General features: G+C 33.4%; 1 pseudogene; it reads right to left on the bottom strand.

Annotated features, from left to right (window-relative positions):
• The window catches only part of LOC142317496 (protein MAK16 homolog), a 22,061-nt pseudogene extending 5,796 nt beyond the window's left edge, over window positions 1-16,265 (bottom strand).

Genomic DNA, 16,265 nt, shown 5'->3' with positions numbered 1-16,265 from the left:
TTCAACAAATTCCTAAATTTCTTCCTTTTCAAGTTCATTTTTTACTTCTTTTTCAGTTTCCAGTTCTTCTTCATTAAGTTTTTACCTCATCAGTTTCTTCCTCAATTTCTTCTTTTTCTAATGCTTCATCAAAAACACTTTGTAGGAAATTATATATGTCACCATTTTTTTTTGTTGCTTAACTTCTTCTCTATAGCTGTGTCCAACTGAGCAGCAATCAAGACCCTTTTCTTCTCATGTTCTTATATGCCTTTCTATTTTATGTTGTAAAGGCACCAGCTTCTTCTGTCTCACAGTTTTATCTTTCTCACAAATTAAATACTGTATTATCTTTACATAACACTGTTTACATTTTGATCTGGAGAAATTTGGCCAGTATACTAAGTTTTTATTAATCTGGTGAATGGCTTTTTCAAATTTACAAGAAAGTTTGATTTTTTCCCATGATTTACCAGGAAATGCTGACCGTTCAGCAGTCTTGATATATAAGTAGATGATTCCTTTTTCTTCTCTTACAGTTGCACACTTGACTATTAGCAAGAGGACAAGACTGGTAAGAACATAAACCTGTAAGATAATATTAATGACTACAGAACTGCTGCCCCTTTGCAATTATTTTGAATGAGCAGAATGTTTTTTTTATAATACTCCATATAATATCATCTTTATCATCTTGCTGCACATTTACTATTAATCAAACTTGCTGTAAATTATTGTTCATAAAATTTTCCTTTAAATTAACTAGCATAAATTCATAAAACATATATGACTTCTAACTTCTTTATAAAATTCTACCATACTTTAATTTTCTAACCTTAAACTACCACTCGCTTTCACAGACATGCTTACAATATGTTATTGCAGCATGGTGTACCAATTGACTATTATTATTATTATTTTTTTTTTTTTTGAAGTTTTACGGATATTGACTGCTTTGGTCATTAGCCCCTTTCCACAAAATAATAAAAGAAAAAAGAGAATATTTCTCTCGCCCCTAATATAACACTATCAATGTAGTCAGTAGGCTAGTCTTGTCAATACAGATCATCTAATAAATAGCCTTGCCATGGGATTATAACCCCTAAATAAATACAATATGGCAAAAGAGTAAAGGATCCTTGCCACTAAAAATTCTTAACTCTTACAGACTAAAACACTTAACACTTTTCCAATAAAATGTCAAAAACTTTCATATATTCACAAGAATATTAAAAAATCATATAATCAATATAAATATTCAATAAGCTCATACAAACTATCTCCTATTTTATATTACCACCTAGGCTTATCGTTAAGTATCTTTTTTTGGTTCTCTTTTCCATCTTCTTAAAAGCCTCTATGGTGAATTCCAAGATATCTGAGACCGCGAAGATGGAATCATCTGATCCTCCTCAGTAAACCACAAAGGATTCCTTGCTACTGGTAACAGTGATATTGGCTGTAATTGTGCAGGCAGTAGTGCATCAGAGTTGAGATTTGATGTACTCCCTGCTAAAGCATGTGGGGTGACTGAAATCCTAGCCCGCTTCCCTATTTGTCTCCATGCTTTCAGGGGCTCCATTTTAGTTTGATCTAAATCTTCTTTTTCTAACAACTTTATCCCCAATTTTGCAGTTCAGTGAATGGGGATTTTTTTATCTGGACCTTTACTTTAGATGTAGTTAGCTCAGGCTTTCTCTCAGTTTTGGATTCATTTTTTTTCACTTGATTGCTGGTTGCAGGCTCATTCTGGGCTTTACAGAGTTATTTTCTTGAGAAACATCTGCTTTCTTCTGTGATGGTTTTGGGTTATTTCCTCTTTATAGCCAAATCTTCAATTTTTGATCGATAATATGTTCAACCATGCTTGCCAAAGCTGGTGCCAGTTCAGAAATTATGTCCTTTGGTTTAGAAGAAGCTGCAGGGGCATCCTGAGCATAGGACATAAGTTTTGGTGATCTGCTGAGCACAATTTTTCTGACATCCAAAACATCACAATGGAGTCGGGATGAAAGGACGGATGTCCAGTCTATGAAAGCCAGCCTTAATTTTCTCAGGACACTTAGGTTTGCTAAATGTTAAAATGTGCGACGCAGAAGATAAAACTTCTCCATTATGTTGGGTGTTCAATCGTCTACAAGCAACAACTCCTTGTTCCTGAAGTTCCTCGACGATCTCTTCTTCTATGCAGTTTACAACTCTTCTTCTACACACAAAAATCCCTTTCCCTGCCAAGAGTCGAAGTGACTAACTTATACTGAGGACTTAGACTTCGGTAGAGCAAGTTTACAGCAGCCCACCCTTATCCCGGCTCCACAATCGGGAAAAGGATTGAGCATTCCCCGTCTGCACTCTGCCCAGCATCGGCAAAATAGTTCATGCCTCACGCTATCGCTGTAAACAGTGAAAACAAGAAGTACAACCCCAATCCACATGTAACTGCTGAGCATAACCATAGCTCCGTTGGCTGACATAAGTGAAGGATTATTGTTATTATAAGAGAGGAGAGCTGGAGTAACGCGTGATCCAGGTTTTAACGGATCATGGGTATTTCCGCGCTTATCTTCATGGCATGTGGAAAGCGCCGTCCCACGAATGCCTCTATTGCCCCGATGTACGGGACGATGCCGATCACATCTTTTTCAAATGTGCTTAGTGGGTGGCAGATCAAGGGACACTAGAGGCGGGTCTTGGAGCACTGAGCCCCCACAATGTAGTTGTGATGATGCTTCGTGACGTGAGCAACTGGTAGAGTGTGGCCCGATTCGTCGGGAGCATTTCCGGACCAAGAATGGTGAACTGAATACTCCTGAGTCAGGTGAAAATTAGGTAGCGAGCAGCCTTCTCAGGCTAGGGTAGTAGGACTCGGCTTGTAGTAATGTGTAAAACGGTTCTGGATGGAGTTCTGGTAGAAAGGGGGGTGGTTTTAGTCAGCAGTCTGCTGATGACAGTTAGATAAGACCACCAGTGGGAGCCCGACACTTCATATGTAAATGCATTTCCACCTCCATTCCAAAAAAAAAGTTATTATTATTATATAAACAATATTGCAAGTGGTTGCGAAGCTATATTACTGGCAGACCTTGTCACTTGAAAGTGTTTGGTAGGGTCTCTGATGAGTTCAATGCAGTTTCTGGAGCACCTCTGAGATCCAATCTTGGCCCTTTGTATTTATTCTGTTTATAGATGATATTGGACTGGATATTTCTTCTAAGAAGTTGTATGCTGACTACTTTAAAATTATGGCTAGGGTTAACAGCTATTCTGATCATAAGGTTTTGCAGTCCGATACTGATATAATTCATAAATGCTCAGTTGATAACAGAATGCTGCTTAATTTTGGAAAAACAGCTCTTCTAATTTATTCAAGGAAAATCCTTGTAAAGAAATATACTTACAAGATTGGTCAGCACTCTATACAATGTATTTCTGATCTTGGGGTTTACTTGATTCAAAGTTAATTTTCACTGAGCATGTAAGTAGGATATTCTTCAAGTCCTTTAGGAATCTTGGTTTGCTTTTTTGGGTTAGTTGGCGCATTTCCAGTATCCAAATACCATCTTGCACCTATATAAGACTATGGTTAGACCTCTTCTTGAATATTGTGCTGTCATCTAGAATTGTGTTAGGGACTATATGTGTAATCATATAGCAGTACAGAAGCGACTATTCTATATGCTGCATCTTTATTGTAATATCTTTTTTTGAAAGCTCAAAGGATGAGTGCTGTTTTTGGAAGATTCAGTCGTTTAAGGTTAGGCGCTCTGTACAACAGAATATCTTTGCCCATAAAACAGTTAATGGGGTTACTGAGTGCAATTTGAGAAGCATAACCATATGTGTTCCTTTTATTCGTTCTAGTAGACTAGACTGTTAAAATAGTACAACAGTGAGCAGGTTAATACCTTTAGCTAGGTGTATTGGCTTGCTAAAGTAGTATGATTGGGTGTAGATATGTTTCATGTTGCTCGGGCGAGAGCTGTAAAGAATACAGCTCATGGCGACACCTGAATTGGGGAAAGCCTTTGAGGGCGGACTCCACCATGTCGAAAGCTTGCACCTTTTTTTTTCTTTTCTGTTTAGCCTCTGGTAACTACCGTTTAGATAATTCTTCAGAGGATGAATGAGGATGATATGTATGAGTGTAAATGAAGTGTAGTCTTGTACATTCTCAGTTCAACCATTCTTGAGATGTGGGTCTTACGGCGGCCTCGGCCAATGGACGGATCCTTACGTAGTGGCCAGTCCGCTGATCGGAGAGTGCCTGGATTCGTCATGACCGCTGCTTTTGGGAAGCCGTCTGTTAAACGCAGGCTAAAACCCGAAAAAATCTGACATTAGCGTGCTGCGCGTAAGAGTTAGGTTCGCTAAAAGAATATATCAGCGTCGCCCCCTAACGGGAACAACCCCCTAACGGGGGTTGATGACGTGAGCGCTGAGGGTCTGCAGATCTACCGGCGCACCCGTAATGAGTATGTTCGTACCATCAAGGAACCCAGACTCAAGTTATGGCAAGACTCCATGCGCGAGTTGCAGCACAACCCCTGGCAGCCCGCGAAGTCATGTTACCGGCAAAAGCCACTGCACGTGCTGTCCAGTGTTCGATGCGGATTTGGTGGTAGTGACCACACTTTAACATCTGTGGCGACTTACTAGGCGTTCCAGGATACTCTGTTTCCAGATGCTCCAGAGGGTGAAGCAGAGATCGGCGTTAGGGCTTGGCTATGCCCTTCCCTGGCGTACGGGCTGTAGATCCATTGATATAGACCGAGTGGTTTCTCGAATGGCACTGAAAAAGCACTGAGGATTGACCAACTTGACCCGGATATTCCATCTACTGCCTTGCCTGTCATAAGAGAGCCACTTGGTAGGCTGTTCTTGGGGTGCCTAAGCTGAGGCTGCTTCTAGACTTGTTGAGAAGTAGCTTTGGTGAGGGTGCTCTTAAAACCAAGAAAGGATTCTAGTGAGGTTGGCAGCTGTCGACCCATCAGCCTCTTGCCGGTAATCGGCAAATTGGTTTAAAGGCAGGTTGTGGAACGGCTCTGGGAAAGCGTTTTCTAAATCTAGCCCATTACGTCTTCACGAAAGGGGTTAGCACCGAGGATTGCATCTTAAATACTCTTGCCGAGGTGGAAAGCGCCGACTGTAAATATGTTTCGGCAATTTTTATAGACATAGAGTCAGTATTTCTTTCTTTGTGTTGCAGTTCTGTCCTCTATGAGTTGGAACGCCGCAATGTTTTCGTAGCCCTGGAGGCCGTGGTACGTGACTAATTTTCTAACCGTACGGTTCTGTTTAAAAATGCGCATCTAGTTGTGGAAAAAATCGTTACCAGGGAAAGCCCGCAGGGTTCCGTTTTCGGTCCCTTAGTGTGGAACCTGGTATTCGACGGATTTCTGGGATTGACATTTCCAGAAGGGGTCACGGCCTAGGCTTTTGCCGCTGACTGTCTCCTTTTAGTTGGTAGTAATTCACGATCACAGCTAGAAGACCGGACGCAGGCAGCCTCCTTGTCAACCTCAGAGGGCTGGATGGACATTCAAAATTTAAAGATTTCTGTGGCCAAGACGAGGTAAAGGGTGCAGACAAATTATCGTACAGTCGTAATCATCATATTAAATATAAAAGGCTGTGTAATCAGCCGAGTGAGAGATCTTTAGTACCTAGGTGTTTTGTTTGATGAAAAGTTGTTGTTTAGCAACCACATTAGGCAAGTAGCAGCGTACGTCGTCTCAGTGATGCAGAAACTTAGGAGGATTGCTCGGAAAGACCATGGGTTGTCGGGCTGTCAAATGTACATGATGTACCAAGGTGTCTTTGAAAGCATGATCTCATACACGGCGCCCGTTTGGATATGAATAGAGAAATTCTTCCAAATTTAAGGAGTGCCCATTGCCGAGCCTTAATTGTATGCACTGGTGTTTTTAAATAAACATCCTACGAGGATGCCACCGTATTGGAAAGGCTCTCCCAATCGATTTAGTGGTGAAAGTTCAGGCAGCCATGTGGAAATTGCAAAGAGGCCTATCATCAGATTTGAAATAACTTTCACAGAAAGTAACTGAATTAATTTGTGTAATTTCATCTTCAAAATATATGTAAAAAAAATTACAATGATAAAACAGATTTTGTTTTTTAACATGTGATACATGAAATCGATCTGATTTTTAATGCTGAAAGCAAATCTGAAATCAGAATTTTTTAATCACCCTACATTTTTGAAAAATTCCTAAATTTAAATTTTGAAAATTGTTGATATTATATGAGGCATGATTATATATGTATGTTTTTTATTTTATATGATTACTTTATATTTATATTTATGATTCAAACAATTTTTGTTACATGTGAGTGAGTTCACTATAAAATCACATCAGAAAACATTACATTTTTAATTAAAAAAGTTTATAAATTGCACTTTGACTTTAAAATCAGTGATCAGAATTAGCCTCATATAATGTAGTAATTCATATAATATGTAATAACTATACGGTCAAGTTAAGAGAATGGCTAAAAGACACATGAAAGGCCTTGCCATTTGTTGCCCCTCTGGTTTGGTTTTGTTTTGACCCAAAAGATCACTTAACCAATTTTTATTTCTGTTTAACTAATGCCTGGAATTTCTAAGAAGCCTAAACACTGTACACTATCCTTCATTGCCAATTGTGCTCAAACTTTTACCTCATGGTGAATCCATTCCAGTTCCCAAGCTTCCTGAAAACAGTGATGAAGAAGTGGTTATTATGGATGAAGATAATCATGATTCAGACTTTGAATTATAATCCAGTGAGCTACATCTTACATCACTAAATGAGTGAAATGACTTTGTAAGAAATTTAAACTTATCAAACAATCAAGCTGAAATTTTAGCTCAAGATTGTGAGGTTGGAATATACTTAAAAAAATACAAAAATCTTAGGCTATTGAAGCTATCAAAAACAGAAAAGTTTTGTAAATAGTTTGCTGTAGAAAATTATACTCAATTTTCTGTATAAATATTGATGAGCTTAAATTACAATTAGGTGGGCTTACCATATGTCCGGGATTAGCCCGGACAGTACTGGTTTTTTAGTGTTGTCTGGGGTTCCAAAAATGTATGGGGTTTGAGAATTTTATGACTGGTAAGAAATTTTTTTAATTTTAGACCTATGTGTTTGACATCGCATTTTTACTCTTATGGCCATGCATCTCTTAGCCGACCTTGGAGCAAGCACTGACATCGATTTTGACGGAGGCATGGCTACTGGTCTCGCCACAACTTTTTACTCAGTCATTTGGCAACACAACAGGGCAATGTGTTTATATGTTTTCATGTGTGAAGTAACTCGTCTACATGTTTTTGATCATTCTATCTCTATTTATTTTTTGTCTCATCATTTAGTAATGGGCGAAAGAAAATGTGTGTTTAATGTTAACCTGCAACATGAATACAAATTTTTGAAATTGTGTAATGATAGTAACAATGAACATGTTTATTGCACACTACGTATTGGAGAATTTTCTGTTACACATAAAGGAAAGGGTGATATTGAAGACCATGTGAAAACAGCTAACATAGGAGTGCTATTAATCTTACTGCTTCAGCAAACAAGTGATTTTTAAAAGCCAAAGATGGGAATAACAATAACAGTGATCTGGAGTGTGCTGCTAAAGAAGCTACACCACACTGCTAGACATGAACTCAATTTCAAAACATCAGACTGCACATCTAAACTGATTAAAAAGTTATATGACCCAAAATTTTCATCTGCTAGAACCAAAACTAAGGTAATTATTGTTAATGTTATTTTGCCACTTATATTTGATGATATGTTGCGTTCTTTGGAAAACATTAATTATATAACAGTAACGATGGATAGCTCAAACAGAAGTGTAGTAAAACTTGTTCCTACTGTTGTAAGATATTTCAGTCTGGAGGAGGGAATCCAAGTTAGACTTTTAAATTTTGATGAAGTATCAGGTGAAACTGCTCAAATTTTGACTCAGTATCTTTTGCAGTGTTAAGAAATATAAACTTGAAGAAGAGTTGGTTTGTTATGCTGCTGATAACACTAACAGTAATTTTGGTGGTGTGAAGAGAAAGGGGAATGAAAATGCGTTCAGAAAAGTTCAAAGTGATTTAGATAGACCTATTTTAGGAATTGGTTGTTCAGACCACATTGAACATAATTCAGTACAAACAGCATATGATTCTTTGCCCCTGGACGTAGAATTTATTGTTATAAATATTTTCACATATATACAGTAAGAGTAATGAAACTTAAAAAGTTCTGTGAATGTGTAGAAACAGATTACAAAAAAGTATTATCTCATAGCAGCACAAGGATCCTTAATTTGTTACCTACAGTAAGTAGAAAGAACTCTTTCCATTTTTGATTTCCCAAAATCATACTTCTTATCTTGTGATAAATACCCAAAATTATTATTTGATTTTTTGAAAATCTAGAAAGTGAACTGTTTTTGAAATATTTATATGGTACTCTACAGTTATTTAATAATGTAGTTCTGAAATTGGAAGCTAATTCTATCGCAGCAACAGAAGCATTTCAAAAATATTCTGAATTAATTTGTCAACTTTAGGAGGGATAAACCCACAAATTTATACCATCTCCCAAAGAATTGCTATGCACTCTAAAAGAAAATAATGATGTTCAGGAACAAAAATTCTTCTCAAGCGTAGACAATTTTTATAATTCTAGTATCCAATACTTAGAGTTGTAGAGAACCAGTTTTGATAAAGTTAGTAAGTTCAGTAGATAAATTTACAAACTGCTTGATCTGATTTAGAAGATATGCACAAGTTGTTAATGAAATTATAAAACATTTCATAAATATTGATGACCTATTTGATGAATGTACATTGTTGAACCAGGTTATTCAAAATCAAAGGGTAGGTTGTGGTTTAAGTTCTGAAAAAGTACCAGATACTATTGAAGAGAAGTGGAATGTAGTTTTTAAGGTGTTTCAATAGACTGATATTTCATGTTGCAATATTTCTAAAATGGTTGAGTTTGCAATGTCTTTGCCTGGAACATCTGCTCCAGTTGAGAGAGTTTTTTCAATTACAGGGACATTTGGTCTGCAGAAAGGGGTAGACTTTCAATATCTACTGTTAAACATCTGCTAAATGTTAAAATTAATTAGAACTTTCTTGTGAATTTTATAATGTAATTAAAACAAACCTTTTCTGAAAAAAGTCATGTCTAGTGAAAAGTACAGCTGAATAAATAAAGTTTCATTTTTCAGTAAACTGTTAAGACTTTTAAGTAATTTCAAAAATATGGCCTGGGTTGGAACCAAAAAAATATGGTAAGCCTATAGCTGTGACAAGTTCATGATCCTGAGTGATGACTTTTTATTTATTCTTCCAAGTATGGCTTAAAAGCAGTTCTGCTTCAGAATAATAATAAATATCCATCTGTACCAATCTGTTATGGAATTAATATGAAAGAAACATATGATGTTATGAAAACTGTTTTTGAAAAAGAAAACTACAATATGCATAGTTAGAATATGTGTGGAGATTTAAAAGTAATCTAAAGACTCTTTTGCTATGCATACAATTAGGATATACAAAATACTGTTGTTTTATTTGTGAATGGGACAGCTGATCTAAAGATCAGTATTGTGTAATAGAACAATGGAAGAAATGTAAGAACTTAAATATGTGTGAAAAAAAAACATTTATGAGCCTCTAGTTAAACCAGAAAAAATATCTTTACTGCCCCTTCATATCAAACTCGGATTAAAAAAAATTTGTAAAACTTCTACTACTTTTGTAAGAGTCATGAAGAAGGACAGTCAAGGATTCTTGCACATAAGACAGAAATTCACAAAGTACATGAAGCAAAAATTTTAAAGCAATTTTTGATGCACCACAAATCAGGGAATTGGTCAGAGAAGAAATGTTTAACTCTATGCTGATCAATGTAGAACTCACTGACTGGACACTGTTTAAATATACTATTGACAATTTTTTGGGTATCCATAAACACAATATTATGAGCAAATTGCATATAAACTAATAAATCCATACATAGCTATGGACTGTAATATGTTGCTAAAAGTCTTTTCCTGGATTCACATCTGGATTTCTTCCCGCTAAACTTTGGGGCGGTAAGTGATGAACACTGTGAACCTTTCCACCTAAATATTTCAGTGTTGGAAAACTGTTACAAAGGTAAATGGATTGTAAATATGCTTGTTGATTATTGTTGGTTCATATTGTATCTGAGGCTAGTTACAGAACGAGTGCATCAGCTAAGACATTTTAATGTAAATAAAAGATATACCATCCCATAACATTAGTTATAATAATTTTTACAGACATTTAATGTACCATTTCTATTAAAATGAGTTTGATGAGTTTGAAGGATTCTTTTACAAAATCTGTAATCTATGCTAAAAGACAATACAGAGACAGGTATTGCACTTGAAGAAACATTAAAAACATTTTATTTTGTATATCACTGTTAGTTATGGTCAAAAGCTTTCTTGTGGAGATATATTATAATGCTGTTGCAATGTAGATTTACATTATAATTTTACTTGATATGAAAAATATACAAACTATTTCTACAAGATTAGTGGGTGCCTTTAGCATTTTAATATAATTTTAATACAACTAATTAATTAAGCATGTTTTAAGAACTATTCAAATACAACTTAATATTTACACACATCTGTGTATGTTCAGTGAAGTATTAAATCAGACTGCTCTAAGATGGCTCAATTTTCCAAAGATTAATTGTCAATCACAGTTGTAATATTTGTGAATAAGAGGGAAAAACAGTAAGAAAAGAAAATTATGCATTGTTAAAAAGAGAAACTAAAGGAGAGAGTGTATACCATACACTTCATATTGTTTCCCTAAATAATAGAGCTCTAATGCAGTGATTCCAAAAGTGACCATAATCTTCTTTTGCATGAATCACATCAGATGTTAATTGTTTCTTCTCTACTTTATTTGAATATGTCTAATGTCCCAACATCATTCTGCACTAATGAAAGAGTGATGCTTCAGTATTTGAAGCTTAACTCTTCTGTTTTACAGAAGTTTAGGATGTACAAAACTAAGATTTTAAAAATTGTGTTTGAGATGGATGGTTTTTTTTTATTTATTCTAATCATATTGGGATAGTAGTAAATAACTAGGAATTTAATAAATAAAAATATTCAAAATGTCACAAAATAGTTTCAATGAACAACGTTGTATTTTTCTAATGCAATGATTATTTCCGTCAATCTATTCCTACAATGCATCATGGAAATTAACAACATTATTACACATAAAAGTTTAGAAAGCCCAGTTGATGGAAAGGATGACAATAAATTGCTAAACCAGCAACTGATATTTTGCTGCCTACAACATCCTGTTATGGTACTCTATTCCCTCCATTGTACAATTAACAGTGCAAAAATTACTTCAGACATCACCAGTGGAACTACTGCACATTGATGTATTTAAACTTTATAAACTTCTTTAGAATTTACCTTAATAAACTTCTCAGTTCCCTCACACAAAAAGGTAAACATTGAGTTTAGAATTTTTTGTTATGATACATTAGTTTAAAATTAGGAAATGTTAAATAATACACATTCAAATTAAATGAACTTTTCTTTCTAATTATTTTTTGTACTAACTACCTGTTTCTATAGTAAGTTTCACTAAAAAAAACCTCATTGTTGTTGCACCATCAGTCTTAAAAGGTTGGAAAACTCTTAATTTTTAATTTCATTATTATGACCTCAGTAATTCTCCATGCATTTTGATAAGGAAGAGGAGATGAATGAAGTAATAAGAGAAAAAAATGCCAGACTCTTGGATCTCGTATTACATTATCAAACAATATATTCAGTCTATGTTGTGTTTATTCATTTAACAACATGGTTTTTTTTTTAATTTAATGCCTTTATAAATTTCATATCGTCTAAATAGAACTTGTTTTTATTTTCTGAGTAAAATTAGCATATTCTGGTTAACACATTTATATGCATCTTGTTTCTATGAAGTGATTAAAATATTTAATTTTTTTGTGTGTTATGTTAGATGTTTCTTTTACCTGGAGGTGAATTGCATCCAATCTGCCCAATGCAATTATTGCATTTTAATCTGTACGCTCCTGGATTGTTATTTTAATGGTGTTTTTTGTTAGTATTTTATAACCTTATGTATTTTGTTGCTTTAAATCAGTGTGTAATAGTCTTTCCTTAAAATATTTGCCACTTTGAACAACTGTTAGATGATCCTATAGTAATGCTATATATTTTATGCCACTAGTTTAGAATTTTACCCATACTTTACAAAGTATACTGTCTATAAGTGTGAATAGGTCATCATTAACTTGCCAGATGTTTTATTATAGTGAGTTCTTCAATGTAGTTATCATTAGACAATGGTGTATGTATTAGATGATGTAACATGAATAAGAAAACTGTATGTTTGTGCTAAGTATCGGGGTGATGAGATGTGTTGAGGATAAGCATGTCAGCTGTTTAGATTCTATGTTTCTCAGCTATTTTGAATCAAGGAAAAGCAATTTGTTTGTAGGTTCATTTTCTCTAATTAATGGTGTAATTTATTGTAAAAGTAAGAAATAGGTGACATTATCTTATTTCCAGGTTCAGTAATATGTTATCAACATAGGAATACCAATATAATATTTTATTATGTGTTTCTAGTGTATAATATGTGAATGATATCAAAGAGTTGCAAAAGTATCTCAATCAGAAGACTAGACATGGGTAAAATCATGCATAGGCCTGTTTAAATAGTAGTTACACCTATGTAAAGTAATTTTGATTTGTTATAGTTTGTGGTTTCAGTTATGTTACATTGGGACCTTGGTTTTTTATATTCATGTCATATTTTGATGGTTTATTGTACAAATTTTAGTATAGAGACTAGGTATAGCAAAAGAGTCAAATGTTGAATGTATGCATTGTTAATTTTGTCAGTAAATCGTTTTGTATTCTTTATGCAAGAACTATTTTTGAGTATGGAGTGTAGTTGATCATAGGTCTACTTGGTGTACCTAACCAGTTGTTCTTTTAATGTAAGTGACAGAGGATCTACAAGTATTTATTTCAGAGAATGTTTGTGAATAATGTATTTTGTGTTACTTATTTACTGGTTAATTTTATTTGAAATTTTATTGTAGAAACAGGACATTTTTTTAGTAATTTAAGATTTCATAAGTTTTTAAAAATTTAATACTGGACACTTCATTTAAACAAAGTGAAAAACCCTTTATTTGTGTCTGAGTTGGCTTTTGTTCTAAGTTAGATGTCTTCTGAGATTGGCAGTAGAAGCACTGAGTATTGTAGCACCAGTTTGTATGTGATGTTGATATTTCAAATAGGGTTTGAAAGATCTGTTTGTATGTATAACGTGGTTGAAGAGCATATGTGATTTAAATTGTGTTATTTCATTTAGAATGTAATTTTTGTACAAGTGGAATGTTCTATGTTCTTTGTAATATGGATTTGAAAGCTGTATGAGGTGATCAGAAGTTTTATGTTTAAGTGTTGGTTTTCTGTAGATTTAGTTTATGTTTTGTTTGTATTGTGAGTATAGGTCAAAGAATTAAAAATTTTTTTTATTGGTTTTTTTTTTATCAAACAAAGGTGGGTGCACCTTATGTCGGTTGTATGTAAAATTTATTTTTGTAGATGAAGTAATTTTGTTTTATGGAAATGTTGAGGATGTCTATTATTTCAGTAATTAGTTCTTTTGCTGCATTCTTATATTTGAGTTGTTTATGTAAGATTGTAATTGATTCAGAAATGGAAATGTTTTATCTAGATGTACTTCATGCCTAATGTGGCATTTGAGGGAATGTTATTAATTTTGTTTACTAGATATATGTTGATATTTTTTTTACCACAGTGTTGTCATCAAGATGGATATGTTGTCTAATGATTTTGCTTTTGGCATGCCAGTTTGTGGGCTGGACCATTTCAGTGGTTAAATCAGAGTTTGGTTTTATTAAAAAGTAAAAATCTTCAAAAATAATTATTATTCAATGATTATATAAAATTTACTATCAGTAGGGTTCTTAAACCAAACCTTCTTTTCGTTCTTCTTTCACAATGTCTGACAAGCAGAAGTTTATTAAATCATTAAGAAATACCATTTTGTGGTTAGGATTAAATTTCTGTTAGTTCAGTTAAACAATGGTTTATGACATAAGTAGTTTTGATTTATTTTTTATTTCTTTATGCTGATATCTAAAAAGCAAAATTTATTATTTATTTCTATTTCTAACATGTGTTAAAAATATTTTGAAAACTATTTGATTTTTTGAGAATTACGTTGTGTTCTAAATGAATTATTTATTGTATGTTTCCTAAATGCCTAAAAACACCATATCTACCTAAACCATAATTTTATTATCCACCTAAACCTTCATTTTATTTTGAGTGAACATAATACTGGTTGACTATTATGTCAAATATATTGCTGAAATAATACTCTCATTATGCTACTGAAAAGGGAGCCCTTGAGCCTTCTTCTTGTAAATAATAGTTACCATCAAATTTAAAGTAATTCTGATTTGGGCAGTCTTAATAATGGTAATACTTTATTGATGATAGATTTTTTTATGTTACTTTTACTGATTATATTTTGAGTTATGTTTATAGTACTTTGTAAGGATTTTTTTTGTATGCATTTCTAATATTGTAGGAAACCAAAATGTCATAATGATTTTACAATTTTTGACATGAAACATCTTTAAAATTACACCGAGACATATGGGTACCAGAACAGAAATTTGTAGCGTAACGAAAAGGTTTATATCATCCTGCTGTAACTCCCTAACTATTAATCTCAGAGATGTAAATGTGTAGCCATTTTATAACTTACATGGTCAACTCGCTGATATGACTTTGAGTTTACATCACTGTGGAGCGGGTTGGCAGGGAGGGGTACAGCACAGATTAGCCAAAACTGGTGATCTCGCTCATTTCCATTTACTGTTGCTCATGATTTAGACATGACAGCGCGGTGATTGAATTTTTACGTTTTCTTTTAATAAATTATACAGAAATTTAGAAGTTATATTGGAAGGTGCATTAGTACAACTTAAAAAAGGTCAGATAGATAGATTATCTTTTTGAATTTTTAAACATCCAGTGAATGTAGGAACAGATGAATTGTTGTAAACATAAATCATTTTATTTTTATTTTAATCCTTTTCAGTTATTTCAACTTTTAATAAGTTCTACATTAAATTTATTAATTAGGTCAATTAAACTTTGTATCAATTTTATTATTTAAAATGAATTAAACTATTTGAATAATGCAGTTATTATTTGTACAATAATTATTTTCATCTAATATTATTATGTTATACATTATCTGCTTTTACTATTATTGTGTTTATTAATCTATTTATTATTATATTATTGTTAATCTATTTTGTTAATTTTATAAAATTAACAAAATAGATTGTCAATACATAGTCAAAATTTGATTCTTTAGAATGTGAGTGCTACAGATAAGGCAAGTTAGTTAACAATAATAATGATAATATTTTTACGATTATTAAAAAAAAAAAAATTAACAAAGTGAATTATAAAAATTAATTACAAATAGTTTAATGACAGCGTTAGTATTTCATTATTAAATATAAAGAATTATTGCACTTTGTATTTAAACAATCATCTATAAAAAGATATTTTATCAATTTCATCATTGACATGCATATTTGTTAAATTATATTCTGCAGTTTCACTCAGTGATCTAATGAATTGAATGCTAACAAGGAAGAACATAGATGTATGATTTTAATTTATCTATGAAACCCTGTACTAGTAAATGGAAGCAACTCAAAAACATTAGAAGAATAAAGTAAAAAAGTCAGTGTGATTTCCGAAAAGATTGATAACTAGGTCTGAGAAAAGACCTGGTGTTTCACAAAATACTTCATAACTTTAAAAGCATATAAGAATTTATTTAGATAACTTATAGATTCAGTTGAGATCTTATTTCATAGCAAAACACATCATGTTTTGACTCATGTAGTTCATTAGTACCGAATTCGGTAACCAGCACTGTCACCAGTGTTGTTAAAAGTGGATACATTTACTGATTCAGAACGTGCTCACTGTGCGTTTTGGTTCATGATTTGGAGTCAGCAACCATAGTTCAATGTAATTTTCATAAAGAGTGAGGTAGGGAGCCTACAAGTAGGTTTACAATTTACTCTTGGCACCAAACCAGGTTGAGTTAAAGAGTCAGGCTGTTCTACTAAACATACAAAATCACCAGGATGCTCACACAT

The sequence above is a fragment of the Lycorma delicatula genome, chromosome 1, assembly GCF_047948215.1.
Source record: "Lycorma delicatula isolate Av1 chromosome 1, ASM4794821v1, whole genome shotgun sequence".
Taxonomy (NCBI): domain Eukaryota; kingdom Metazoa; phylum Arthropoda; class Insecta; order Hemiptera; family Fulgoridae; genus Lycorma; species Lycorma delicatula.
This window is presented reverse-complemented; position numbering and strand designations above follow the sequence as displayed.